An 18,013-nucleotide genomic window follows, 5' to 3' on the forward strand; every position below is an offset into this window, starting at 1 on the left:
TGGGAAGGTTCTCCAAACTCCAGAATTAGCTTTTCCTTTCTTCTCCACAACATTCCCTGCATACAGTTAACAGTTAAGGAGGACAGAGGTCTGGCCAGATAAATTATTAAAATAATTTGTTGTGTTACCCTTCCCAAGGGCTTGGGGAAGGGACATCTTAAATCCAAAGGTATGAATTTCTAATGGCAGAGTTTAAAGGAGTGTATTAGGAGAGTTGAAGAGATCCCAGTGAGGGAGATTTAAATGTGAGAATAAGTGAGGTATTGAGGAGGTAACCTTCTCAGTGCTCCTAAAATCTCCCCCTAAAGCCAGTCCCATTGTGGATAATCCAGAGATGAGGAAATGTAGTAATAACCAACATTTACTGGGGACTTACTATGTGCCAGGCACTAATCCTACATGTCTACATGTGGGCGCTCATTTATTCCTCACGCTACCCTGGGAGGAAAATATTAGCATCGCTCCCCTTTATGAAAGAAAAGACGAAACCCTAGAGAGGTTAAGTAATTTTTCTAAGATCACACAACTCTCTGAGGGTGGAATTCAACGCTGGGCAGTCTGATGGAGGGCCCCTCTACCCAGAAATGGCTCTGCTGAATCTTCAGTCTCCCCTTACAAGCATTCTAGGAAATCAGAAGAGCCAACTTTATGAGCAAGACTTAGATACCATCATCATCATCGTCATCCTCGTGGCAGCAGACAAGGTGTGGTGCCATTGTGCGAGGGTGCTGCTTAGAATGTGGAGAAGACATTGATTTAGCCCCACTGCGGGTCTGAATCAACCTGCCTGCTGCCCCCTTTGGGTAGTCTCAAATGCCTCCACTTCCATGATGCATTTTTTGCTCATCTCACCCAGCCCCCGGATAATATATCTCCTCTGATTGCCATTTTACTTTTTGCCTCTGCTCTGCCACTTATTTATTACTTTCTATCTTGTATTGTGGTTATTTATATACACTGTCACACAGCTGAGCCGTTGCACATTGCTGAGTCCTTTGCTGGGCTGACTCCTACGCGTTCTTTGAGATTCTGCTCAGGTCTGGTTGCATTCCGTGACTCTCTTGTGTGGATTAGATGCCTCTCTTCTGTGTGCCCCGGACACCTGGTATTTATCCATTTCCTAGCATTTATTATACTTGATTATAAATGTTCACTTGTCAGTATTCTTAACTAGATTGATCCCAGGTCCCAACATGAGGGGACTTGTCGTATACTTACTTGAATCTTTGGTGCTTTGCACAATACCTGGCACTTACTGAACCCTTCCCTCCCCACTTTTTAAATGAATGAGTCATCTGTATAAGTCTGATTAGACTTTGAGGACAAAATTTGATACCTGATTCATATTTGTGCGCCCCCCCCCCCCACCAAGATGCCCAGCACTTAGTAGCTGCTCAGTAAATATAGCAATGACTAAATGATTGCAAAACACAGAGAGGTATATGATTTTGTTCTCCAGATATAGGGCAAGACTAGGAACTACCTTAAAAGGTACAGGGTGTTAAAAGTTTGCATATCCATGCTATGTTCTAAAATTGGAGATATAAACACCTCCTTCTATAATGGATGAGAAAGAAAAGAACATTTCTTTTTCTTCATTTTGAAGTTACTTGGTAACTAAACTGTAGTCCAACATTCCATCGAACCCAGGTCCAGATGACTCTAAAGGCAATATTGTTCCTGTCACACCACACCATTGAGATCTTAGGGTAGAGGGGCCCTAGTTGGGCCCAGAAGAACCAGTAGGGCTGAAGTAATCCGACAGGAATAGACACTGCATGAACTGTAATATATATAAACAAGTCTTTTAGGAAGACCTATCTGGAAGGAGCGTGGAGAACAGACTGACAAGGGGAGAGGCTAGAGGCTGGAATGACTATTTGGAGGCTATTACAGCAGGCCCAAGTTGGGACCAGAAAACAAGAAATTGATTTAAGGAGGAATTTGTGGACACTGGTGACTGAGAAGAGATGGATGGAGAGTTTGAGTCAGGGTTACGCCAAAGTTTTGAGCATGAGTTAAAGATAGTAAATTCAGAGGTGAGACTTAATTTTGAAAGATGGTGAGTTTGTTTTTTGACATGTTGAGTTGATTGTAGATAGGCAGGCTGAGTAGACAGAAATGCAGGACTTAAGCTCAAAGGCCCTAGGATGTGTTGGTCCTCTGCAAAGGGGCAATGGCTGTAGTTAGAAGAGTGAGAGAGGCATCGTACGGAGACTTGGAGAGGGGAAAGATTAAAGAAGCAAGGACTTTAAGGAACACTCACAATTAGGAGACAAAAAGAGGAATTTAAATCAATAAAGGAGACAGACCTCTAGGTATCTATGTGAAGGAAGTGAAATCACTGTCTCAAGAGACAGCTGAACCACTAATTACAATAGCCAAGACATGGAAATGATCTAAGTGTCCATCAACGGATGAATGGATTAAAAAATGTGTTATATATGTACAGTGGTGTATTATTCAGCCATAAAAAAGAAAGAACCCTGCCATTTGCAAAAACGTGTATGAAACTTGAGGGCATTATGCTGAGTAAAATAAGTCAGAGAAAGAGAAATACTGTATGATCTCATTTATATGCAGAATCTTAAAAAAAAAAAACCCAAACTTACAAGAACAGAACAGATTGGTGGTTACCAGAGGCAGGAAGTAGGGGGTCGGGGGGAAATGGGTGAAGGTGTTCAAAAGGTACAAACTTCCAGTTGTAAGATGAATCAGTTCTGGGAATGTAGTGACTATAGTCAACAATACTGTATTGTATATTTGAAGTTGCTGAGAGAATAGATCTTAAAAGTTCTCATTACACACAAAAAAATTATAACGATGTGAGGTGATGGATGGTAACTACTCATAGTGTGGTAATCATCTCACAGTACATACATACATCAAAGTATGTTATTGTATACCTTAAACTTATACAATGTTATGTGTCAATTACATCTCAATAAAATTGGGGGTGTGGTGGGGGAGACAAAATCAGAATAACATTCTATCTTGTGGTTCAAACTATGAGAGATTCAGAAAGGAAATGATAGTCATTGGATGCTTTGGGCGATTAGGTTTGGCCATGTTGAAGAGAATTCTAGTAGAAGGCTTGGGTTAATTACAGAGGAGGAAAATGGATGGTGAGAATGTAGGTTACCCTTTGGATAAATTGCGAATAAAAAGAAAAGGGAAGAAGAGTGTTGGAGTAAGAAAGATTTTAACTGAGATACTAAAGCAAAGGCGAAGTAGATGGAAGAGAAATAACCAAGTAAAAAGCTCCTTTAGAGGTGGGGTGAGATGACAAGGTAGGTCTTGCAATGTAGGAGGAGTAGTGGATAAAATCTGGGATAATTGTTGCAGGAAGTGTTATAGGAGGTGATGACGATACATAGAAGAATTGCCAAGTAAATAGTAACAAAGTTCAGTTGAAGCTCTATCGCCTAAATGTTGGCTGGGACCCACTTTCTCGGTTTTGTGGGTTTTTTTCTAATAATGTCTGGCAGCCCAGGAGTGGAAACAAACATCTTAGATTAGGCATTTTCACTATTGGGACAATGGGTGGCCAGGCACTCCAGAAAGGCATCGTGGCACATGAGAGCAACCTGGATGCAAACCATGGAGGTGTGGTCCAGTTGCAGTTCCAGAGAAGCCAAGGAGAGGGTGATTGTGGGAAGTGGGAGGCCTCCAGCTCGGAAGGTGGAAACCCAGGAGAAATAAAATAGGTGTATCTGAAGGGCAGCATTTCTAGAGATATGTCTGGGAGAAGAAAATGAAATGAAGTAGTAGAAATACTTAGAATTATTGCTGGGAAAGAGGTGAAGAACAAAATGAAACAGGAAATTAATGGCAATTAAAGAGGAAAAAGGTTGTGGGTCTATAATGGCAGATGTGAAGGACTGGAATGAAGATGAAGAGATTTGGGGAGACATGGTTGGAGCACCTAGAACATCCCACGTGTTTCTCGTTAAGCTATGATGGACTGTGGTCCAAAGACTGGGGAAGAAGATCAGCATTTATATTTTATTTTTTAAATGTTTATTTATTTATTTTTGAGAGAGAGAGAGAGAGAGAGAGAGAGAGAGAGAGAGAGCACAAGCAGGGGTGGGGAAGAGAGAGAGGGAGAGAGAGAGGGATTCCCACGCAGCCTCCACACTGTCAGCAGGGCTGACTCAGGCCTGACTCAGGGCTGGATCCCTGAGTGAGATCATGACCTGAGCCCAAATCAAGAGACTGGGCACTTAACCGATTGAGCCACCCAGGCACCCCGAGGATCAGCATTTATATATCAGTCATTCGGGGCTCCGGAAGGAAATAGCAGGCTGAAAGTCACAAGGCTTGACCTTTAGATGGCAGACATGAGGTTAGGAGACACAACCACACAGGTCTGAGTATGAAAAATAAAAGGGAAACATCGATGGTAATTTTTCAAAGAATCTGAGCGTCACATCACAGATCTGTCAGAGCTTTCACAGAGAGGATGCTTCTAATTCCCAGATTGTGGACAGCAGGTCTTTGGTGACAAAGAGCAAGACCCACACTCACATTCAAGTGCCAATGGCCCCAGGAGGAGTGGCCAGAAGGAAGGAGGTGGGAATATTGATTTCTTCCTTACAAAAGAGACACTTAGCCCTAAGTTTTCCCAGTAGGGATGAAGCTCTGAGACTCCCCATTGACTTAAATGGACTGGTGAAAGCTGGGTTAGGGAGATTTGATTCTCCTTCATGGGCACCCTAGCAAAGAAATTGCCTGCTGGGTATTTTATTACAGCATTGGGCAGTAGACTACAAAGGTTAAGACACCATTCCATCCTAACCCTTCATTTTCAGTCACAAATGACTCTCTTGGTAGTATTCCTTTGGGGTTGAAACTTGCCTGTTTTGGTTTGGACAATGGAGTAGATGAATCGGTAAGAAACAGTATAAACAGCAGGAAACTAGACAAACTGAGGGCTTTGACCAAGGCAAGAATTTGTTAGGGCCTCTGAAAGCCCTAGCACCAGCTGGCTGAGTGGGCTCAGCCTTTCTGAGTCTTACTTTCAACATCCCGAGGTAGAACTTCATGTTCTCTTCTACAATGATAAATATTAGTAGGAATGAACAACGCTTGGCAGTTAGAACAGTGCTGAAGAGTGTTGGACTTCAATTCTACTCCCTAAAAATGGGTAGAATCTTGGCAAGTCATTAAACGTCTATGTCTTAGAATTCACCTCTGTAAAACAGAAGGGGGTTCTTTCCAACCTTAAAATTTCAGTCTAAGTTTATCAAGAGCTGGGGGAACAAAAACATTTTGAAAGCGGAATTTACAGGTAAAAAAAAAAAGACGGGAGTCAAACTTAAATAAAAGATACTGTGAATAGTTGAAGAACTAACAAGCCAAATTTATACCATCCATGTTTACATCAGAGTCAGTGCTTTATCATCATTATGAGAAGCAAATTTCAAAAAGGAAACAACAACAACAACAACAACAACAACAAACCCAGGTCTCTTCAGTGTCAAAAGCCTCAATTTTTAACATTGTTAACCATTTGGATTAAAAATTATTTATCTTAGAATTTCGAGAGGAGCAGAAATAGTTTGAAGCTTTTATTTATAGGATGCTTTTAAAAATGATTCCATCATCATCCATTAGTATTTATGTACATACAGCATGCTAGATCTCTATACAGCAAAATAGAATTATTTCTCAAGTGAGATGGAAATGAATGGAAGTTAGAAAATTCAGAAGACAAAAATTCTAGTAAAATAAACGATTTGATAGAATAAATAATATTTTTAAATGCATTTCAATCCCATGTGCAATGCAGGTAATTTAACATTACTATGGAGACTCTAACCTTTCGATTTCATGACTTTTAGCACACGTTATTCTTAATATATTGCTCCGTTACCCTAGTGTTGCACATTTAGTATTCATTTATAGTTTTCTTCTGGTTCAGTAAATAATTTGAATTTTGACACATAAAGTTGAGGGCGTAATGCCTAGTGAAACGGTTAAGACTTTTTTGTATGTATTATTGTTATAGTGAGCTTGACTTTGAATAGAAATGATCAGGCCTGGAACACCCCACCCAGGAGCTTATTTTAGTAATGGTTTTCTCTTACAGGTACCTTCTGTAAATCCCTTCTTTCCACCTACATTTGCAATCCCAAATGTTTCTTGTGTATTCCTGGTTTTAGCTGTCTTTTCACAAGTGCATACCTTACTTTTCCCCGTCTTCTTTTTATAGAGGTTCTCACCTACCTCCAAAACTTGACAGAAAAGCATTTTAATTGTTTCTCATTTGGAATCCTTCAATTGATCTTAGCTTTGTATTGTTTTTTTTTTTTTAATTTTTTTAACGTTTATTTATTTTTGAGACAGAGAGAGACAGAGCATGAACGGGGGAGGGTCAGAGAGAGGGGGAGACACAGAATCCGAAACAGGCTCCAGGCTCTGAGCTGTCAGCACAGAGCCTGACGCGGGGCTCGAACTCACAGACCGCGATATCATGACCTGAGCCAAAGTCAGCCGCTTAACCGACTGAGCCCCCAGGCTCCCCAGCTTTGTATTGTTTAAACATACTATTGTCTTTTTTTTCTTTATTTATATCCTTAGTCATAATGGAAGACAAAGAGAAAACATCTTGCTATGAAAAAACAGGTTTTCAAAGGATCTAGGCTGGGGAGACACGGAATAGAAACTTACATGGCCACCCAAGACTTCTAAGTGGTTTCCAAAGCTTCATCATTCAGGGTTCTCCTTTACAACCAGCACCATTAGTTAAAAGATTGCCCCAGGGTAGGTTTCCTACTTTGTAGACAGGGAAACTGACTACAGAATTAAGCATGCTGGTTAAAACTATGGGTGGTAGAAGCAAAAACAGAAGAAAATTTATCTATTTCTCTTGGCCATGTTGCCCCTCTTTCTTCAGGGAGACTAGGCAGTACATTGTAACATAGGCAGTCTTCACTTAACTGATTCAGAAAGGCTGTAGGGCCAGTGCACGAAGTTGCAGAGAAACATCTTAGACCAAGATTCTACAAAGCACAAATACAGAGATGTAACAACAGTGTGTTCCCGGGAGGACTGTGGAGTAGACGTGTCTGTAATAACAGTTGGTCACGGCAGCAACGAGGGCCACAAAGATAAAACAGGAGTAGCCTTAATCTGAGCTTTATTCAGCAACATGCGCTCACCAGGATGCCGTCATTTTTCCTTCTGAGAAAAAGTGCAATCTAAGGGGTTACCTTCCCACTCCACAGGGGACAGTGCCGGGATGCCTGGGCTTCGAGCCCTCCAAAGCACAGGCCTCCCGAAAAATCAGGGGAGCGATACTTCGATCAAAAAGCGGTTGTGAAGCCATTCGAGGATCTGGGCATTAAGTCCTCTAGGGCACCAGGTTGCTACGCGCGAGCGGGGCTGGGCTGGGCTGGGCTGGGCCGGACGTGGAAGGAGAGACCCGGCACCAGCCATCGCGTCTGCAGGACCCGGGCGAGAGTCGGCTTTGGAGAGGGTGGGGGAGAGTGCAACCCCAAGAGGGGCCTGCTCCCCTGGGAGGGGAGAAAGCAGGCAACCGCTAATGCAGTGCACAGATTGAGAGGTGAAGACGCGGGACCTGCGCTAGTGGCATCCTGGAGGTGTGAGGGGGTCGCCTTGAAGACTGACGACTAGGCCGGGACCAGGGCAGCAGGGAAGAGTGAGGGAAAGACCCCTTCCTTTGGCAGTTTCCAATTCGTTTCTGTCAAAGATGGCCAAATTCCACGCTGCCCTGCCCCCCTCCGTGCCTTTACTGGTCCCCTGGGGTTGCTCCCCGGTGCTGCAGCAGGCGGTGGGGAGGTCCGGGTGAGTGTGTGCGCGCGGAGGACGGCTCGGGGAAAGAAGAGACCCTCCCCGGCCGCACCTCCCACCCCACCGGCCCTTGGGGAGGTGCTTTCAGTTGAGAAACAGGGCTCTGCCGCTTTAAGGTGGGGAGTAGGCGTCACCTCTGGCCGGGTGACGAACCGGGGCGGGGACCCCGTGGGCGTGCCCATGCAAAACAGGAGGTGGTGCTGGCGGTGGGCGGTCCCATAGTAAAATGTTCCGGGGAGGGGCGGGGTCGAGGAGGCGAGGCTACTTGGTGGGCGGGGCGCTGGGGGCGGTGCCTCTCCGGGAAGGCCGGGGAAGGGGAGGAGGAAGCGGCCGGGTTGGTACCATCGCGCGCGTTCCGGGAGGGGGAACAAGTGACATTCCCTTGGAGGGGGGCGGGCCCTTCCCGGCGGCGGGCCCAGCGCCGAGGCGGGGAGGGGCAGTCCCCAGTCCCCCGCCGGGCGGGACGCCGGGGCCGGGGGAGGGGGCACTTCTCCGCTCGCGTCCGAGGCGGGGCCGGCGGTACCTTTCGTGGCGCGGTGCGGCTGGGGGAGGGCCTAGGGGAGGGGGAAGGGGCGGGACCGGGAGGGGGGAGCCGGAAAGGGGGAGGCGCCGGCGGACAATGGAGCCTATGTGTGCCTGCGGGAGTGGGACGGCGCCGCCGCCGCCGCTGCCGCCGCCGGGGGGAGACGCTGCGCCGCCGCTGCCGCTGGCCCCGGCCCCGGCCCCCCGGGGCTGAGAGCCGCCCCGGACCGAAACCTCCTCCCCTACTCCGCTCCTCCTCTCCCCTCCCCCACTCCCGCCTCGGGGGTAAGTGGCACCTCGGGGGGGAGGGGGAGGGGAAGGGCCGGAGTCGGGGGTGTGGGGGGGCCGGGTCCGCGTGTTTTGAGCCGGTTTGGGGGCAGGGGTGGCCACAGCCGCGAAGAGCCGTAGGGGTTGGGGGGGAGGGGAGAAAAGGGGCGGGGGTCGAGGTTGCGGATTTAGTGAGTTGAGTCTGGAGAAACCTGTGGGGGAGGAGGGGGGACGTCCTTTGCCCACCGCTCACTGAGCAGTGGGAAGAGACCGCGGCATCTCTCGATTTTTTAGAGGTTGTGTCCCAAGCAGTGCTTGGAGAGGCTGAACGAGGAGATGGGACGGTCCCAAGGTCCGGGGATGGAGGGGCTTTGGAGGGGGGAGATGGAGAGCTAAATAAGGGAATTCGGGTTGAGTTTGGTGGGGTCTGTAAGACCCCGGAGGTGGATAGAGAGGTAAAGGGGACTTTGCAGGCCAGTGACTTGTTGAAGGGTGAGGGGAAGTGAAAGCTAAGAAGCATGTATGAGTAGTAAAGGGCTCCAGTAGGTGAGGTGGTGATGTCTAGGTCACTGAGTCATTGTGGGGGTCGTGGACACAACAGTGATTTCCAAAGTGGAGCCCTAGCCATTGACCTTTGAAAGTTGCAAAGACTATTAAGATGTCACTGGTTAGTGTTGGGTGAGCCTGGTGAGATGGAGATATCCTAAGGAGAACAACAGCAGGGTTGGTTATTATGTTCAGAGGGAAGGGCCAGAGGCCTGTAATATTGTCGCTGGGGGCCTTACCTGGTGGCTCCCAAGCCTGAAGGAGGAGGCCTCAAATCTGTCCTCCAAGGGCCCCCTGGTCTGTGATAGAGAGGAAGGACTTAGAGCCTAAATTCTAGTCCAGTTAGGGATGAATAAAGTTACTGGACAAGGTAGAGAAATAGGCATAAGTATCTCTTGGTGGAGAGAGACTCTAAGGTGGGATGGAATTGGTGCAAAGTTAGTCTTTGGTTAAGGCAAACATGGATTGCTCCCTGGCTGTGACTTCAGTGGGAAAGTGATTTGGTGGCTGTGTAAAGAGATACATTTTGATCAGTGATGTGTGGTGGATAACTAGCATTTGAAATATTCGAGAATTAAGCGTTCATTCTTAGACCAGAGATTTGGACTCTTGTGCACAGAGCACAAAATGATGAGTCCGAAGTAGCAGGTAGGAAGGATGAGTAGTAAAATAGTTGAGAGGTAGGGCCTGGGAGGGGCAAAAGGTTATGGGTGGGTAACAGTCATGTGTGAGTTTGACTCTGCATGGAGATTGTGCAACATGATTGCCCTGTTGATTTTGGTTTTTTGTCTTGGTACTAGTGGTTCGGGATTTTAGCAAGAGATTAATGCTACTGCGAATAACGTTTTGGTCCTAAGTACAAATGTAAGAAAGATATGCTTACTAACTATGGAAAAAAGACCCAAGCTATTAAAGACAGATGAGTTCATGAAAGGACAAGTTAGATGATGTAAGGATGCTTTGAAGAATGAGGATTCCAGTAATAGGTGGTTTGAATAAAAAGAGAAAATCTAAGGCAAAGTTGGGGCTGGGATGACATCTCACAGTTTTAGGAGCTAGGATCTATAATTGAACCATTATAATGCTATTTTGTAGTAACAGTGTTGAATGTTCGATGATAATAGTTCCACAAGATATGGTAGGTTGGTAAGGAGGTCATTGACTAAAAGGTGAAGGAATGATTCCACACTGGTCTCTTCTTAGAAGGCAAGTTGTATGTAACTTGGCTTTTGAGCTCAGGATCCCTGACCTCGATTTTTAGATGACTAACATAGGTGAAAAAGTACTTATGCACATTAGAATTTGTTCTATGGGATATTTGCCCCATAGCCTTCAGAAGTGTCTGCTGCTGTGAATCAAAAGAAAATGCTCTCTGGCTTATTGGGGGGAAAATGTACAGAGGTTTCACAAGCATTATAACCAACTAAATTATTTGATCATGGTGACTTGGGATGGTGGCTAGAGCCATGAACTTGGAATCAGGAAGCTGGCTTCCCATTGACTTCTGTGACTTTGAACCAATCTCTCATATTTATTCTCCAGTTTTCCCATTGATGAAGTGGGGATCCCACTGCCCTGACCACTCATAACACATTGCATTGCTTAACAAGTGAATGCCTATCTGTAAACTGCTTTGAACACTTCTGAGAATGAGAGATGATGTAGCCCAACTTTTTTCTCACTTCTAAAAGACTGCTCTCTCAGGAACAGACCACTTTCAGCTTTTGTAACAATCATGGCAGCATAGTTGATCAAGGAACAAAAAGGAGTACCTTATGCATCTGTCTTGTTCTATCATCTGGGTTTTGGTTTCCTACAGATTTTTTGAAAGGTGATACCTCTTCTCCATTTACGAGGAAGTTAGAGTGATGACAATCGGAGAGTGTAAGGAGAGGTCCCCATGGAGAGTAGGAATGTACATGCTGTGAATGCTCACCTAGACTGATGCCTGCCCTGAATTTGTGTGATCTTGGACATGTTACTTGGCTTCATGGTGCCTTAATTTTCTTCAACTATGAAATATTGTTGGTGGAATAACCCACTTGTCCGTCTGCCTTGGTTGACTGCGCTGTTAGAGTCTATAGAAACTTTATTTGTCCCAGATCAACTTTATTTGTTCCTAACCTCCTATGTCCACATACGCCTTTGGCAGGCTAATGAAATATAGGACCTCTTTTGGGAACTGTGTTTTTAAAATGCATAAAATGAAACACATGGACTTACAAATGACATGGAAACAGTTATCAAAATGTTAATCAGTTATGATATAGTAATACATATGCTTCTTTCTAACACATTAAGTAACAAAATGTAGCTGCAGGTCTAACCATACTGTAATTTTGAACTAGCGATGAGTAAATATTGTGTTGAAGTATCTGCAGCAAGTATAATGTGACATGAAAATGTCCTGTGGTTTGTCTTGGTGACAGTCACAGGGTTGCTAATACTATCACGGGTCGTTACCTCCCTTCACAATTGAAGGCAGTGCTGACTTTTGCTGAAGAGGTGAGTGAGTACAAACGAAGATGGACGTTTCCCCCCAGTAAGTCCACAGCTGCCACCAAGTCTCTCCACAGACCCCATGTGAGGCAGTGGGTCCCAGGTTAAGGGCTCCTGCCCTAGACCAGCTGATTTTTGAAAATTAAATGATCTTATGGCCACTCGCGGTTAAAGCTTTGCAGTATTTTTTTCGACATCTCCATCATGCCAAATCCAAGAGCGTAAAGAAGGTATGAAGTAAAAGTTCGTTTTGCAGCCTGTTGGTGACTATTCTTGGTTGTGGAGAAAAGTAAAAACGATGATTAGCATCAGGCTTTCACGTCTGGCGGATTTTGCTTTGCGAAACAGCCCCGTCTTCAGGGGAGCGGATTTGGGCTGTGCTGCTCCGTCTCCTTGCATTTTGAGTTTTAGTGGTTTGCCTTCATTCTCCATTTTTGACCTAATTATTTTCTCACTACTCCTTCCAAATACTCTGTTGGCCACAGAGCATTGGGGAATGGGTGGTTTTCTTTGCAGTTGGTGTGAATTGGGGTATGAACTTCTCCATTCTTCTCGTCCCTGTAGGACTCAATGTGGGACTAGCTGGTGTCACTCCACTTTGACCTAAAAATTCCCTTCTGTTTGGGAGGCAGAGCTCATTCTTGGAAAGTTCTTCCGTGTCCCAATGTAGAAGAGAGCAGATCGGACATCTCGAAAGGTAAAGAACCTGATGATGAACATGTAACTTCTGCGATTCACTCTGAGTATTTTAGAGCTTTGTTTCTGTTTCTGTAGGGTCTCTTATACCTTTCCACTTGTTCATTATTGTAACAGTTCCCAAGGCAAAGGTCATCAAGTCGAATGCAAGTCTAAACTGTAAGTGTAGTCACCTTATACTTTCCTGTGAGCAGGGACTTCTGCAATTGCTCACCTCATGGGAAAGGCAGGTGGGAAGACGTTAAACAGGTGTTTAGCGTGTCTTCATTGGTCTGTGTAAATACAAGCCAAAGGTAGCAAAACTTAAGCCCCAAGCTCATTATAATCCTTGGATCACTCAGTATTTATTGAGTTTCTCTTGGGCATCGGGTGCTGAGATGATGACCCTTTTTCTCAGGGGGCTCTGTGTCTCCACATAACAGAGATACAGTTTATAAGGTGTAATAGTGTTGTGACTATGACACTGAAGGGCCACAGAGGACATGCCTAGGGGTAGCTGGGAATCAAGGAGAATTTCACAAAGAAGGGACATCTGTGCTGACATTTTACTTTGGGTGGCCATCATTCCAAATGATAGTTGAAGTTCATTTTTGAATGTTTACATTTTGCCAAGACTCTTTAGTTTGGTAGAAATGTTTATTTGCTTGCCTAAGGTTTGTTGGCCTGCAGGGCACTAGAGGCATTTTGACCCTTCGAGTATGAAAACACGTTTGTATTTTGTGTGGACCAAGATTTTCTGCACATGCTTCTCTCCTAGTTGTCTTTCCCCCACATGTTGGAGAGAGAGTGGTTCTTCCTGTTGTGTACTCTTTCTGCAAGGAAGCCTGTTAGGAGTTGGCATGCCAGAAGTCAAGAATGAGCTAGGAATGGAATCCTGCGGCCTTTTCGTTCCACATTCTAAGTTTGATACTCTGCCTTTTATGGAGCAGTGGTCATAGTGTAGAAATGAAATTTGTTAAACATGACATAGTTGTAATAAACTTGACTTCTTAGAGCAGGAAAGTGGGAAAGGATCATTGGAGGAATGGAAATTGGAATTGTAGAGGTGGTTCTGAGCTTGGTCAGATTAACTTGTGAATTTCTTTACAACATTGTGACCACCTTGTAGAGTCTCCTTTTAAAGATTCCGAGGTAGTGTGGCCTTAGAACAGTCTGGAACTTGGTTCTTTCTTGCAATTTCAGAACTATAACATCTGGGCAAACGGGGGAGGCTCAGGGTTCTAATTCTGTTTTACAAGGACTCACACTGGAAATTGTCCTGCTCGACCAGTAGCCTTGTTTTATTGACTTACTTAGCTCAAGTCAATGTAGCCTTGTGCCACAGTAGGCACTCAGTCAGAGGAAATCATCTGGCCAGGTTGTTTGGCCCCAAGTTCTCCCGAAAGTATGTGAACCGTGCTTGCTGAACGCTTGTGATGCAGAACCCGGTTGAGAAGGGGGAGGACTGTGCTGCATCGCTCTGTGCCTTTGGCATCATGTCTCCAGTTGTGTGTCTCCTGCCTTCCCAGCCAGCTCTCACTTCTCCCTAATAACAAGGACTGGACAGAAGCAAAAATGGGAGGGGTGTTTTTCTCCTACCAAATGCCCAGAAATTTAAAAAATACAAACATTGATTTTATTCGCTCTTAGTATTTCACCAGTCGCTGAAAATAAAACATGCAGTTGGGGAAGAGGCAGAGTCCCAAGGCCTAGGGCCTTGAGATGTCTGCAGATTGGATAACACACTCTTTAAAAAATTGGAAGTTGATTCCCTTTACCTGGGAGGTGACAATAGCCTCTCAATCTAGTATTCTAGAATAAATAGGAAATCTGTTCTTCTCTTAAGGTGTTCAGTGACAACACGATATAGTGGATTTAAAAAAAAAAAAATCCGTTTAGGGGCGCCTGGGTGGCTCAGTCGGTTGGGCGTCTGACTTTGGCTCAGGTCATGATCTCACAGTTTGTGAGTTCGAGCCCCGCGTCGGGCTCTGGGCTGACAGCTCAGAGCCTGGAGCCTGTTTCGGATTCTGTGTCCCCCGCTCTGTCTGCCCCTCCCCCACTTGTGCTCTGTCTCTCGCTCTCAGAAATAAATAAATGTAAAAAAAAAATTTTTTTTTTAATCCATTTAGAAGTTTTTCTTCTTCATCCTCATCCAGGTGAGGGTCACCTTTGAGAAAGGGGTTCTCGGACTCCCACAGCTCCTCACCTCCAGGATGAGCACTGCGGTATCGTGACCCTTGGGGTTTTGGTGAGTAGCCTGATGGATGGTGGCACTAGAGAACCTGGCTGGCTTAGAAAGATGATCTTGGGGAAAAACTTCGGCTTTTGTTCAACAGATATTTTTTGAGCAGACACCACATGCTGGGTGCTGTAGTAAGCGCTGGGAACACAGAGGTGACCAAACAAATCAGCCTTGACCCCTGCCTTCCCTCTCTGAAGAAGAAATCCCGAAGCCGAGATTTCAGGCATTCAGCAAAAATATTCAGACTCCATACGGAGGGTTGTGGTGAGGGAGAGGCGTGTCGGGAATGACTCCCGTGTTTCCGGCAAGAACCGACTGGGTGGACGAAAGTGCCATTGGCCACAGTGTGGAAGACTGAGGGGCAGGTGCGTCGGGGAGGGATGAAGAGTTCCTCTCCCATCTAGGGAGACGCCAAGGTGGTGGCTGTGGGTGCAGGTCTGCGGGGCGCCAGCTGAGCTGGAGATGGGAAATTGGGAGGCATTGGCTCCGAGACAGCTTACAGAGTGGGGAGAGAAGAGTGCCGAGGAGCTCTGAGTCGTAGAGGCTGAGTGGAGAAGGGGCTGGCACAGGGCGCAGGTGGAGAGCGACTGGGGAGGCAGGAGGGAAACCAGGGAAGTGTGGCGGCCTGGAAACCGAGAGGGGAGAGTTCCAAGAAGGAGGTGATCAGCTGGCAGACTAAGAGGTGGAGTCCGATGAGGTTACAAAAGTGGCCAGTGGTGACCTTAACCAAAACAGTGGTTTCTGTGATCCGGGTGGGGGTGGGGGGTGGAAGTCAGTTTAAAATGGTTAAACGGTGAACGGCAAGTAAGGAAGGGAAAACCACGAGTCTTGTCAACTCTGTGGAGAGACTTGGCTCTGAGAGGGACTAACAACATGCTTTGTTTTCCTGTAATTTTTTGGTCTCTGTTCAACGCTGGAAGACATACCACGTGTCTGCGTGGTGGCTGGAAGCACGCAGCAGATAGCGGGGAAGACCCAAGGAGAGAGAGAGAGAGAGAGAGAGAGAGCGTGCTCGTGGAAAGCTGGAAGGGATGGGGCCTAGACCGCCTGTGGCGGGACTGACCTTTGAGGAAAAGTGGGCTATTTTCTCTGTTTCGATGATAGAGAAGAAGGAGGGGGTGGGCACCGTGAAAACAGGTTTGCAGACTTGGTGGTGAGGACGACGTCACGTCCTGCCTGGTGACTTCTTTTCTCCTTGTTAAGTCCTGGGCAGGACCGTGCCCTGAGAGAGGGGAGGGCGGGGTGGAAGGGTCAGTTGAAGAGGAACAAGATATGAAATGCCATTGGGCAGGATAAGTGAGTGAGCTGGCTAGACAGTGATGGTCGCCGTAGTACCAGTTAACCCAGAGGCTGATACCGTGCCGCCAAGCGCTGTCTTCCGGGCGCTAGCTCACCTTGTCCACCAAGTCCCCATCTTGACAGTGATGAAGAGCACAGCCGGGGGCCTGGCCGAATGCCAGCTCTCCCACTTACTAGAGTATGACTAACTCGCATATGACTAACTCACGTATGACCCAACTCGCTCCGGCGAACGGCTAAACGTTTCAGAGCCTCAGTTTCCTCACCTCTCAAATAGGTGGGGGTACCTGCCTCCCGGCGCTGTGGTCAGTGACTTAATATGTACAGGCCTTGCCTGAAAGAGTGCCTGATACCTCGTTAGGAAGAATTTTAAATATGAGCTAAGAAGAAAAGGGAGAAGCATTGAATGAACAGATCTTCAAGTTGGAAGCCTGAGTTCTATTGGAGGAAAAAGTCTCTCTGTGGCTGTAATGAATCATCTTCTGTGGAAGACCTTTTCCAGTCCTTAAAATGACAGCGGAGCACCAGCCTGCAAATGTAGGCCCCCAAGAGCCAAATTGTAGTCTTTGGAACTATATGATGAGACACTTGGTGGATTCTTTTGCCAGGCTAAGGCTAGGGTGACTGACTTCAACTACTCCCCTGGCTCATCCAGGGGTTTTGAAAACCCGGGATTTTGTTCCCCGTCAGTCAGGGAGTCCACACGCCTGCTTCAGCCTTCGTGCTGTCTCTCTGCCCGTAAGGTCGTGGTGAGGAGGTGGCTTTGATGAAGAGTAGGGTCGGGGAGAACCGATTGCAAACCTGGAAAGAAGCCATGCACACCGTTCACATGTGCTCCCTCCATCCACCTATAAAATGCCCATCCATCAAGGCTGAGAAACTCGTGAGAATAAAAAACTGTCTTTAGGAGTACTTTGAAGATAAAAGTGTTGTGTGCTCACAGTATTATTATCAGAAATAATCTTTGCTACCAGTTCATCAGAAATGCCTGGCAGACTGGGGCACCTGGGTGGCTCAGTCAGTTAAGCGACTTCGGCTCAGGTCATGATCTTGCAGTTCCGGAGTTCGAGCCCCGCATCAGGCTCTGTGCTGACAGCTCAGAGCCTGGAACCTGCTTCGGATCCTGTTGTCTCCCTCTCTCTCTGCCTCTCCCCTACTTACACTCTGTTTCTCTCTTTCAAACATAAATCAACATTTAAAAAAATATTTTTTTAAAGATATACCTGGCAGATTGAGGCGATTTGATATTTGTAATATGTTTTGAGTTCCTTTGGAGAAAGTGTACCACAAATGCCAGGTGTTTCTGTTCTGGGAGAAGCAGACGGAGTATGTCACTGAGGGTCCGATCACATCTTAGTACATCATGCTGAGTATTATAGACAAGCCAAAGAACTTGAAAACAAGATTCTTGTCTTCAAAGAACATAGTCTTTCTTCATAAGGAGATAAAACATACACATAGGACTATTCAGTATGACATATGATTGAGTGCTAGAATGTGTGATTCAGACAGAAAGTACCAGAAGTTACAGAAGGGGACTATTTGGTGGTAACTACTTTTCTGTTCCTGAGGTAAATGTTTTCTGATGGCTTTGTCCATGCAAGATTCAGTAGCTACTTGTACGTTACCAGGGATTCCTGATGTTTAGTGAGAGGTTACAAAATGGTTTATGATTATGTATGTCAGACTTGACAACCACGATCAATTTTATAGTTCAGACTGAAAAAAAAAAAAAAAAGCTGAAGGTGGTGGGGGCTAAAAGTACAACCTTAAATACCATCAAGACCAAAATGTTTTTTTGGGATGTTTTTCCCCCCGAGGTCGGCATAGAAAACATTCCATACCATTTTCTTCTAGTTGTTTTTCCTGACTTCATCATTTAAAAAGAAAAAAAAAAAAAAAGTAATTGTGTGCACTGAGAACTTCCATAAATTCCTTTTAGTGTCTCAGGTAAAATAGCTGGGACTATTGCAGATTTCCAAAGGAAGACATGGATGTTTAACCCTTGACTGTGATCAGACTCGGCGCCAAAACCTGTAACAACTCCCAATCTCCAGTCCGGTTCTGGAGTCCCACAAAGTGTGTGTAAGCGGTAACACCCGAGGTACTTCTGGCTCCCTGTGATTCTTCAGCCACAAGTCCCGCATC

The sequence above is a fragment of the Acinonyx jubatus genome, chromosome C1 (genome assembly GCF_027475565.1).
Source record: "Acinonyx jubatus isolate Ajub_Pintada_27869175 chromosome C1, VMU_Ajub_asm_v1.0, whole genome shotgun sequence".
NCBI lineage: Eukaryota > Metazoa > Chordata > Mammalia > Carnivora > Felidae > Acinonyx > Acinonyx jubatus.